At 39.0% G+C, this 12,254-nt stretch overlaps 1 protein-coding gene across 28 annotated transcripts in view; it reads left to right on the top strand.

Moving 5' to 3' along the window:
* Window positions 1–12,254, top strand: part of TSPAN9 (tetraspanin 9) — a 202,254-nt gene that overhangs the window by 111,092 nt on the left and 78,908 nt on the right. The gene's annotated exons all lie outside the window — the stretch shown is intronic.

Below are 12,254 nucleotides of genomic sequence, written 5' to 3'. Positions count from 1 at the left end.
GTATCTTCCAGAGTTCCACAGTAAGAGATAAGAGGTGAATGTAATAGCCCAGTTCCACACCTCGGAAAAATGAATGTCAGGACTCTTGTTGTCATCTTTAATATATTAAATGTATGTGTGAGGATCTAATTTGCATTTGTAAGTGTCCAGATGTATTTATATCCAGTCCAATAAAATTTACCAGCTTAGTGTGCTAGCTTAGAGAACTGAGGTCCACATAAGCTTTGTGAACAATGAACAATCTTTGCATGTGACTGCTTGTGCCTCATTAACTTTTTGTATTCCCTGAGCCTGTAGTGCATGTTCTGATTTTTCCTTTTAAATGGCTTGATTTGGATGGGGATCTCTTTCTTATAATTCTTACAATTTTGACAAGATCTACTGTATATTTTTGGAGCCTTCTAGAATGTTTCCACCTTTTAAGCTTTCAGTTACTAGAAGGGCTACTTCTGAATCAGAGGTTTGTTCTTTCAGGCTTCTTGAATGTGTTATTAAGCACTCTTCTGTTTAAATTCTGCTGCTGCTTGACCAATACTTATATTTTGTTAGTAGCTATGTCACTGTGGACTAGCTTGGCTCCTTCAGGAAACTCATTTTTTCTTCAGTATAGTCTTGGAGGGTTTCCAGCCAGTTATGATCTTAAACCAGGTAAAAGAGCTGCCTGTCACTGGATTGCAGTTCAGAAGTGTAAACATTTCATTTCATGGTAAACAGCAGTTTTGAACTAAATCACTAGTCAGGAATCATAGTCACCTATTTACTTTCCTCATTCCAGTTCATTTAGCTATGGCTGTGCCACCAAAGGATGTCTCTTCTTCAGAGCCCTCAGGATGTGAACCAAGACATAGTTAAATTAGAAAAAACAAGATTTCTGTTCTTAGCTGCTCTTTCCTCAGAGTCTGATGATTGCTCTGTCATCTTTGTTTTCACTGCTTTAAGGAATTAACATTGTGTGTGTTGCCATAATGACAGAGTGCCTTAGGATTGCTTCATGTGATCCTCCTGATGCCTATGTGAGTATGGGCACTGCTGTTATCCTCATGATACAGATGGAAAATGGAACCACCAAAGCAAAGGGAGCACAAGGTAGAGCAGAGCACAGTGGAGCACAAGGTGAGAGGGCTGAGAGCTGTTGGAGACTAGAGCTAACAAGTCCACATATAGCACAGTTCAGCATGGATAGACTTGTGTTGAGTTCTATTTTTGTGTTTGTGTGGCTTTGTTCATGAGCTAGGGTGTGACTGCAGCCTTCTTCCCGTTTCTTGGTTAGCTTGAGCAGAGACAGCATAAATCTGCCCGTATTCATGATGTAGATGTGTCCTACTAAGTGACTTGTACAAGGTCAAACCAAATTTGAATCCAGATCTCTAAAGTCCTTGGTAAGTGTCTTAACCAACATGCCATCTGTTAGGCCCCATGCCTTAGGAGTGGCTTGCCTGCATCAAGTCTCTCACGAATTCCACATGGTTGTGCAGGATGGTCTGCAGGCATAGAAATCCTTTCAGATTTAGGACCTTAGACCATGCTCTTTTTTGAGTGTGTCCTCTGGAAGCCTAGCACATCACTGGCTTCTAATGAAGGTTTCCTTGTGACTTGTAGCGTAATTCCTAAACTTGTCCCCTGCAAAGTGTCAGTAAGAAAATTAAAGTTCTCTTCTTGAGACTGTCATGCAATGGACTTCAGTCATGGTGAAGTCTCTGCTATGGGATATCTCTCTTTCCAGTGACCATTGAAATGTGTTTCTATACCACTCCAAATCAGCTAATAATACCATTTCATAAATGATAAATACACTTACATTTATGAAAGGTGGATGTGAGAAGAACTTATTGATTAAAAAGCTTTGTATTTCCTATCTGGCAATAACATTTTTTTCTACTTTTTGGAGGCCCTCAAGCTATATTTTTGTCTCCTATTGTCAGAGCAGCGTTTGCTCTAATGGCTTTTTCAGGAGGTGGGATGTGGAAAGAACTCTGTTATGGGATTTCCCCCCCCCCCCCCCTATTGACAGCATCCAGGAGGGTACTGGGCTTATGTCTTCCAGGGCAACAGTGGTTTTGTGTCTTATTGGGTGTACTTTAAAATGCAGTGTTATAGTCAGTATTACCTTTGATCCTGCTTTTTGTTGCTGTTGTGTTTGTTTTTTCATTTGGGGTTCTTCTTAGGTTTTATATATTGTGCTTATAGATGTGACCAGCAGAGGTGGCTATGTTGATCACCTTAGCGTGATAGAGCTATCTGTTACTTTGGTGGGTTGGAAGGTCTTGAGAATTTTAACTCTCTCTTTCTCCCTTGTGGTAGAAATGGAAGTTGGCCTTATTGTTGCATTTTCTTTGGTTTTATTTCTTAGCTTGTTCTTCCTTTTATAGCTTATTTGGAATAAAGCATTCTTGTCTTTCGTGGTTTATTACATGTTAGTGATAAGTCTTTTTCCATTCTGCTATGAGCATCTGAATTGAGGATCCAAATAAACCATGGTGGGCTTACAAATATATGAAGACTAATATCTTTGATTTCTAGTGGTTTAATTTATCTCTGGTTTGTGAGGCTTGAATATAAACTGAGTATATTGGACCAGACTCATATCCTGTCTCTGAAGGTAGCTGCTAAAGAATGCAAAGCAAAGCAGTTATGAAATGGGATAAATGCAAAGTATTCTTCCCTCAAGTTACTTTCCTATTTTCCAGTGGACACTGGTTTAGGGATTTCATAAACTGGAGGTGGCAGCTGCATCCTTTGTGCTTAATAGTCACTAAAGGACTTAGATAAATTTGTGTAATACCTTTGAACCCGTTTATCCTTTGACCTTCCAAAATTCTGTGGCAGTTGAGTTCCCTTGTTTAAATATGCACTGTGTGAAAGAGCACTTCCTTTTAAGCCTACTGCTTGATAATTTCGATAGATGCTTATCGTCATTCTGAAAAACAGGGAACTGTCCTTTCTGCTTGTCATCCTTTTTTTGTTTTATTGCTAGAATGGGAAGAAAAATCAGAGAAATTCTAATTTAAAAATGAGCTTACAACAAAAGTAGTGTTTACAGTGCTTAACATAACAAAGAAGAAGTCTAGGTTGGTAGAGACCTCTGGAGGTTATATGGTCCAACCTTCTCTTGAAAGCAGGGCCGTAGATTAAATTATCCAGGGCCAGTCAAGCTGAGCTTCAAATATTTACATCAAGGGAGATTCCATCATTTGTCTGGGTAACCTATTCCAATATTTAATGGTTCTCAAACTACAGAAATGTTTTCTAACATCCAGACCAAGATTTTCCCTGTAGCAACAAGCCCATTGCTTGTCCTGACACCGTATATCCTCATGAACAGAGAATTTTCATCTTCTCTGTTACTGCCTTTTAGGTATTGACAGACTGTGATTAGATCCCTCCAAGCCTTCTCTTCTCTAGGCTGAACAAACTCAATTCCTTCAACTTTTATTCCTTTGTCAAGTTCTGCAACCCAGTAGTAATCTTGGTGACCTTCTGCTTGATCATCTCCAGTTTTTCAATGTCTGTCTTAACTGGGAGGGCCAAGCCTGGACACAGTATTCCAAGCATGCCTAAGAAATGCAAAATAAAGTGAAATAATTGCATCTCTTGATTTGATGGGTATGCTCTTGCTGATGCATCATAGGACATGATTTGGATAATATTTTTGCTGTCCTGATATGCTGCTTTTAACACAGCTTTTTGCACGATGGAAGGCACATCACTTTATGTAGAGTTTGGGGAGATGAATAAACTTTATTATGAAGATAGAAAACTTTCCTTCTTTACTTTCAAGCATTTACATTCATAATACGATACTGCAATTAAATATTTTTATATTTTTATTGTATTGTCCCTGAGCAGATCTGACTTCTTTCCCTTGTACTTACTCAGTCTCTCCTGAGGTATGCTTCAGCCAAAACACCTCTGCTCCTTTCTGTGCCATTTGGCGCTTTTTGTAGCCCATCATGCAGCTATGTCACTGTAAGCTATGTTGTGCTTAGTTTTAAACTCCGTCTAGCCTGATTGTACAGTTGGCACAAGAACAAAAACATTGATCTTGTCACTCGCCCCTCTAAGCAGCAGCAGTACGTAGATTGTGTTTTCTAGTATGATATATTGATTTTATGCATTGCTAAATGTTACACTGCTTCACAGTATTTATCTGGACTGCCAATTGCTTATTTGCTTTCCACGGTATTTCTGGTTTGATCATGACTCCTGCAGCCCAGCAGGTGCTTGTTTTCTCTGTTATGTTTATTCTCATTAACAGGGTACGTATCTCAGAACCATGAGATTTCAGGATCTCATGATTTTTTTCTGGGACTTGGCAGGGAGGTGGGGTGTTCTCTTTTTATAGAAAGCTGATTTTTCGGGTGGTCTCTCATGTGTGACACTTTCAAATGGATGCTTTATATTTTAGACTTGTATTGGAGGGGCAATGGAGGGAACAACTAAACCTTGAGTACAATGGGTCTCTGTGAAAAGTAGTCTGCAGAAGTAGGGCATTTTTTTTTGACGTTTTATTGAAGTGCAGACTCTACGACAACTCTGTGCGTTTCCCAACAGCCCTACTTTTAATCCTTTTTCCAAGTTCCTGAATATGTTTTCTTCAGAGGGCTATATTACAGCAAAACAGTATTTCTTTCAGGATACTTTATTTTGTTTGTCCCCGCAGAAAATATCCATGTTCAAGTATGTTTCCACATCTCATACAGTTTTGAAAGGTCCAAGAATGAAGGTTTCTGACTTAAAAGCTTCCATAGCTGTGTGTGAGCGGTAATCAGTGGTTGACACAGGCCTCTGGGGACAAGCTTAAATGGGTGAACTCTTCTCTGTTTCAGCAGTCTTGGGGATTTTTTCCACACTGGTTGAATGCTATGTTAGGGCCTGACCTTAGTGACAGCTTGTCAGGCTGATTAATGCAGACTCCAGAGAATAGCTCTTTGCTGTCTGATTGTTTCATTTTACCAGTATAATTCACATTCCTGTGGTGTGAATAATAATTGAATGATTTAATGAGTTCCCTCAAACCCATTCAAAGTAGCATATCCTAATTGTAGTGGGGATGGTTTTTGGAAAGCTTAAATGTTTGCTGCATGCTAAAGATCCACTGAATTACTTACTTCTCCCGTACATCCAAATTAGAAACTTCACCATGAATTTCCTTGTATATTCTACAAATAGAACCATCAGCAGGAATTTCATTGGTATTACAACTATTACTTATTCCTAATTTTGCTGATTCTTAACCACTGGAATTTGTCTCAGACTATTTCCTACCCTGGAATGTTTTTCTCATGAAACTATTGTTTCTTCACAGCACTCTCCTCCACTTTTTTTTAAAATCGAAAGGGTGACCTGCAAACAGTGGGAAAAAAGATTTGTTTGTGTTCACAGATTATCCCATCTGTTTTTGTGGTGGGAGTATAACTGTTCCAGTTTGGAAACATAGGTGTTGGCTGTCCCAATTCCTGCACTTTGGGAGAGTCTCAGGACAGCTGGAGAATGGATAGCAGTATGGCACTGCAGGAAGTTCGAGGAGTGAAGCCAGAAAAATGGAAAGGAGAAAAAACCTGGATGGTTTCTGTTCACTTATTACTCAAACCCCGGTTTGGAGATGCCCATTTTCAATATACAAAGAGTTCTCCAGCAAACATGTTCAAGGAAGATATGCATAAAATTATTATAAAAGGAGGACAACATTATTGCAATCCTATATGGCCTCTTACTTGTATGAACATACACACAGAAGAACTTCTATTTTTTAAAGCTGTACTGTGTGCATCATAAAGAAATATGAAAGAAAATCAGGAGGATCAAAGCTTTATCCATTTCTCTTCCCCCACCCCCCACCCCAGTCAATCTCTTCCTGCCTTTTTCCTTTTGCTAAGATCACGAGCACGCAAATTGTCACTGCTCCAAGTTTAGCTGTATACCTAACCTACTTGCTGTCCACTTCCAGCCTTGCTAGTAGTAGTGTACTACCTGCCCTGTTGTGATTCAAAATTTGAGCAACTGAGTGAGGGAAGCAGAGATCCTGAGCGGGTTATGATCAGGATTTGTGAGGAACAACAGCTGCTTGCTTATTTGCTTTCTTTCCCAGTCTCTGTCAAAGAAAGCTGAGAAGGTTCATTTGTGTGAGGCACTGCTTTTATAAATCTGATAGCACTGTGCCTGCATTTGCATAGCTCCTCTGACATGACTTTGGATTTTTGAGTGGATAATAGGTAGGCAGCCACATTCATTAGATTTTTTCTGAGATGTTGAAAGAAGCTCAGCACCCTTTAAAGATCCTTCTTTTTGTCTTCAACTCATTGGTAATGGCTTCTAGAAGATATAATTACAATCCTGCTATAATGACAACCTCTAGCATAATTTTTTGCTTCATTGAAGCCTGAGGGGGAGGCTTCTTCCCTTGTCATTTCTGCCCTGTAGAGTCTCCTACCTTGTTTGCTCTTATGAGACCACAACCTGATGCGACGTTCTATCTCTTTTTGCTGCCATATCAGTGCAGATTTATGGCTGGTCCTTGATGCAAAATATTTGCTGGCTAGTCAGCTCAAGGTTATCTGTGTTATAGGGTGTGTTATGAGCAGGCTTAGCAAAGGAAGTGTTCAAAACCAGTAGCATGAAGGGGAACAACAGGTTTGCTGCGTTATGGCTACTTAGGATTATATAGGCTTAAGATCTGTCTTAGGGCTGGAATGTGCACTGAAATGCTAAAAACAAAAGGCAGTGTACAGAATCAGGAGCACATGGCTGAAAGGAAAAACCGTGGGAACATGGAACTTGCCACAGAGACATGACAATGTCATCACTGTGCTGGAGGGACCCTGAATTATTTTTTCTCCTGAAAGATTAGGTAGTATTAGAGGTGCTTGTTTGTTTAAACTAGGTGTCCCTTACATTAGTTTAAAAGTGGTTAAGAAACACTGCCAAGGATCATGACATTACACATAAGCAGAGTTTGAGATTGTTCTGATGACATGGCGCAGCTCAGTTCCTTGAGACTCAGCAGAGGCAGCTGTTTACCTGGTGCTCCAGAGAGAGAAGGAGCAAGAAGAGGATGTAAAAAGGTATAGTTCCCCGGGGTGAAATGGGAGGCATTGGAGACTTAATGAGCACTTTTGGTCACAAATATGCCTAACTTAAATTGTTTTTGAGTATGGACAGTAGTTAATATTAAAATATCTAAGATAAACACCAAATTTGTACAGAGACCGATTTTTTTTTCCTGATGAGGGCTCCTATTCTTTTAATCCCTATAAGACTTTTTCATACAGAGTCATAAAAATTTTTCTTATAAACCGTGTAGTCCTCTCAGTTAGCCAGTGTCAATACTTGAATCAAAGGTTGTCTGCAACAAGGAATTCTAGAAGGTGCATGAATATTTTTATTTGTCTGTTCTTATTTCATCTGTCATTAATTTCAAGTGATACCTTCATAACTTATTACAAGAAAGTTACAAAGAGAGAAGCAGTGACTTTTCTCCCAATGCTTTCTATAATCATATATCATAATCTTTGTTCTATTTCCTCAGCCTTTTTTTAATAGTATGTATTTTTTCATTAAAGTTGTTATTTTAAAACACTTAACACTTGAGATTGCTGCTTGAGCCATCAGTTGTTTAAAAAAAAAAAACAACCCACCAACCAAAACCCAAACAAACAAGACAAAACAGACAAGAAAAAAATGTTTTCAAGGGAAGTCCTGAACTGGAACATCCGAAATCAAAAAAAGATTTTTTTGAAAGCATTCCCAACTGGCTGGGCTTTGCTGACTGAAGTCAGCTCACTGGAAAAGAATAGGTCTAGGGGCAGTGATCAAACCTCCTAAATGTGTGGTACCATATTCAGGGACTTGCCAGGTGGAATTTGAAGAAGCTAGTGCATCTGGATTTATTAAGCTTGCTCTCAACAGCTCATGACAGAGTTTTTTGTGTCTTGAAAACTTCATTGTCTCTCCAATCCATGGACAGAGTTCATCTTGCCACTTGTCTATGTATGACATGCCTGCTATGGAGATCTGTCTTATGGATGCTGTATCTGAGAGGTTCCTCAAACCTCCCTTCATAGACAACATGGAAGCTATGATTAAACTTTTTCGAATGTAGATGCTTAAAACTGGCCAGGTGAACATGATTATGAGAGCTTCTAGAGCTTCTAGATGGTTAATTTGTAGATGGCTAAGACAAAGTGAGATGGATCTTATCCTGAATGTTCAGTTATGCATCTCTGTGTCTAAGTGATCAATGGCAAAGGTGTTTCTGATTTGCAGAGTCCCAGGCACATTGATTTGTTCTAGCTTTTTTTACTGGATTTTGTTTGTTTGTTTGTTTTTTCAGCTGAATAGGATTATCATTTTGTAGGAGACTTAATTTAAAATGTCTTTGGCATTAAGCAAAAACTGTCATCTTGATTTAATTGCTGTTGAGTCACATGACTCCAAGTTATTTATTTAATGTCTTAATTAGGAAGAGTCTTTAAAAGTTGTTTTCAGTGCCCAGTCATTCGACTGTAACAGTAGGGATAGCAAATACATTTCAGCTGACAAATGACATGAACTTTTATTTAACATTTCTTATTCAAAGGTACTGAATTGGGAAGAGCTGCTTAAACTAATTCATTCTATATATCTAGAATAGTGTGGTTTTGTAAAAGAGATTCCTGCTCATTCTGGACTGATGCATCCATGTGATCCCATGGTAAAAGCATAAAGAATTCTATTTATTCACGACTTCATGGGGACTTTCCACAGCATAGAGAGTGCAAGCTTAACAGCACAAAACCCACTGCCATAGCTGCTACTGAACTGCTGCAGCCTTGAGGCAGTTTCTTTACAGAGGCTTCCTTTAATAGATTTGCTTACAAAAAGATGCCTGGTAACGATGTCTTCCAGATAGGTTTGGGATAGTCATGAGAGTGTCTTATATTGTTGTTGTCTGTGTTTTAGATGAAGGACTTCTTCTTCCAAAGCAAGCAGTTCTTCCATTTTCCTAAGCAAAAAGTGGGGCTCAGTAGTCAGAAGAGCCCAGGGATCCGGGTTTACTTGGTGTTTACACGCAGTTTGCTTCGTATTGCTGCCTTTCATGAGCGTAAACCAATCAATCGAATATATAAATAAAGTAAGCCAGGACTTCAGGAGAAACCTAATCCTTTTCCTGTGCTAATCCTCCTGAGAGGAAAACTGGCCAAAAAAACCCAAGAGGGAGATGGGGACAAGGAATGTTAATACACCTTTCTTTGTCAGATTTCAAACACTTCCTGAAGGAGAGCAATTGGCCTTCTGTTGGATTTCATGGTAGGTGCCTGTGATATGTGAGTGGGTTTGACTGGGATCATGTAGCAGGTCATGGCAGAACTGGGAATAGTACTGTGTAGTGAAAGTGTGACCGAAGAAAATAACTCAGCTTGACTCTAAAACCTGATGTCTCAGGATTCAGAGTCAGCAGAAGAAAAAAAATCTATCTTTGATAACTGCAAATCAAGCATTATGCAAAAAAGCAGAGATGTGATGTAACAGTGGACTTTTCTACTGCTTTTGTTGCCATTGCCTTTTGAAAAAGGGTCATGCCCAATCCAAAACAGTATGAGAAGTTAAATTACTGATGCTCAGGACAGAAAACTTTTTGCTTGGAATGGAAAATACAGCTCCCTGTGGAAGGGATTGTATGTCATCAATGCCACATAAAACAAACATGTCTTGATAATTGTATTTTTCTCTCTAGGAATCAGACCTGGTAGTAGAAAAGAGCTGTTATTTGCTGACTGGCATACTGGTCACAAATACGCAATTTCAGAATGATCTGAGACAGTACTACACAAAAGATGAAATGTAAGGATGAAATTTTGAAACCAACAAAATTTGCATATTAATCAGTAAGATTTTTACAGTCTTGCTTTGCACAGAGTCTTATTAGCCAGGAGGAATAATAAAAGGAAATTGATGTTCTTTTTAAAGGTAAAAAAAACCCAATCCATACTGTTTGAAAACAGGAAAGCAGAAATCTTTTGTAATGATTTGATGTTTTGGTAGAAGTTTGAAGCTTTCCTTTATTTCTTGTGTATTTAACTTTGGATAGAAGGACCTAGTTCCCAACAGTGATCTGCTTTTATTTTTTCTTTTTGGTAGCCCTTTTTCGTACAGTCAGGTTGTTGATAGGCTCAGAGGAGGTTTGAAGCAAGTGGAGAATTGATAAGTGAACTGCAAAGAGAAGCCCAAAAACTGACTTAAGCCCTGGTACATGCTACATGCCCATTAGCCAAGAAGTTTGCCATGGAAGGAGGCTTTAATCTCTATTATTTTATGTCTAAGCAAGTCTAGCACTCTTCTTGGGACCCTGCTAATAACCTGGAGTGGAGCACAGTGGGGCTCTGCCGATGTTGCCATATTGTAGAGTACCTTCTGAGATTGCTCTGAGCAACTGAGACTCTATTTGATGAGCTTCTGAATGAAGGGACAGTAGAAGGTACCCCCAGCAACTGAGAGTTTTTGATCTGAAACAGATAAGACAGACACAGGAAATAGTCCATATATTTTACAGATAGTGAACTGGAACATAAAGTTATAATGTGACATATGAAAGAGCCGAGAATTGAACCTATGTTTGCAGAGGTTTGGTTAAAGGTCTCAACTGCAATACTGCTCTTCCTCCCCTTAGGGCCTCTAGGTGATGATGATCTTTCTAGGGTGTTAAGAGATTTCTGAAGTCTGAAAGTCTGCAAACACTTCCAGTTTCCACAGTGTCTTCATTCTGAAGTGATGTTGAATTCACAGTGATCTGTAGACCCTGCAGGGGCTAAGTGAGATTTGAAAAATGTGATTCGTCACTATGCTATTCCTCTGGCTTTTCCAACTGGGGATGAGGGGAGGAATTGTAGGAGGGGAGTAAATCTGTGCTTTTATAAAGCTAGCTAGTCTCTCTAGTCTGTATATATGATTGTTTTGTTCTAAAAATAATTGTGGAGCAGTTGATTGTAAATGTGGGGAAAAGAGAGAATTGGTTGAAAGCTGAAGGGAATATGAAATACACGCTATGAATCCTCCAAGAAAACAGCTGAACTTCACATGCTGATTACTAGAGTCTGGCTGAAAGCTCCCAAGTTTGAGGGACAGCCTCTCTAACTATGCAGATCTTAGGGATCTGCAGTCCAAATAACCTCAGTATAGAGAGTGACTTTTGTTTTGCTGACTGCTTTTTACCAGGAAATGAAGCAGGTGTTCACTGGAAAAAACAATGAGCCAGAGTTTTCATATTCTTGGAGGATGGCTAATGAGAACTGAGCTTGCCAGGTGTAAACTTAACAGTCTGTCAAGAGGAGAACGCTTGTGAGGGAGAGAGAAGGGTTACGGTTCGTCCTTTTCAGCGAGGGTACTGCTACATCAATAAAATAGCAATAAATCTGAGCCAGGAGGAGTCTAGAAGCGTTAAGTTTCATCTTATTTCTTTTACTGGGTCAGTTGTCCTTATGAAAGGAAATTTAGGTTTGCTTCCTTCTAATATGGGGGTTGTCCAAGCTGCCCAAAGTCTTCATGGTCAAGCCTGGCATTTTGTTTAGCACATGCAGTCTTATTGCTTCAAAAAACATTTTTGTTTGAGTTTCTTATGCCAGAGTGGAAGAGTTATCTTACTTCTTTTAAACTCCATGTGAATTTTGCAACTGATGTCAATGGAAGAAGTGGTGAGAACTCATGAGTAGTACTCTTTTCAAAGAAAGTTCATGGAATTTTATATGATGAAATTCACATTTAATTTAATGTAAGGCTATCATACACACATGTGGTCTTTCAAAGAGAAAAAGATCACAGAATGAAAAGTGAATGCTGAGCAAGCATTCTGGCTAGAAAGAAATCCAACAAGATAGACAGCTGTCATTTTAATCAAAAATTTGACAACTTTATTGTTAGTGTTTTTATGAAATAAAAGAATCCAATTCCAAGCCATTTAATGATGACTGTAAATAACTACACTGTGTGTGTGTGAAGACTCTGTATATAGTGGTGTAACAGTTAAAAGATGTTGCTCTAAGAGAAGTTAGCCTTTATATACTTTAGTTCTTCCTAATGCAGAAAGAATGGAAGGTAAAACTTACCTTCATCTGTTGCACTTCTGTAATGAAGTAAGATCATCCATTTAGAATGCTGCTACTTCTTGCACACTGTCGTGCTGCAAAGCTCTTTCCATGTGCCTGTGTTAAAGAACGAATACAGTTAGTGTGTTCCCTGAAAAACCCATGACTGTTCCTAGCTTATCCTCCTCCGCTCTTCCT

This window comes from Struthio camelus, chromosome 1 (assembly GCF_040807025.1).
Source record: "Struthio camelus isolate bStrCam1 chromosome 1, bStrCam1.hap1, whole genome shotgun sequence".
Classification (NCBI taxonomy): domain Eukaryota; kingdom Metazoa; phylum Chordata; class Aves; order Struthioniformes; family Struthionidae; genus Struthio; species Struthio camelus.
This window is presented reverse-complemented; position numbering and strand designations above follow the sequence as displayed.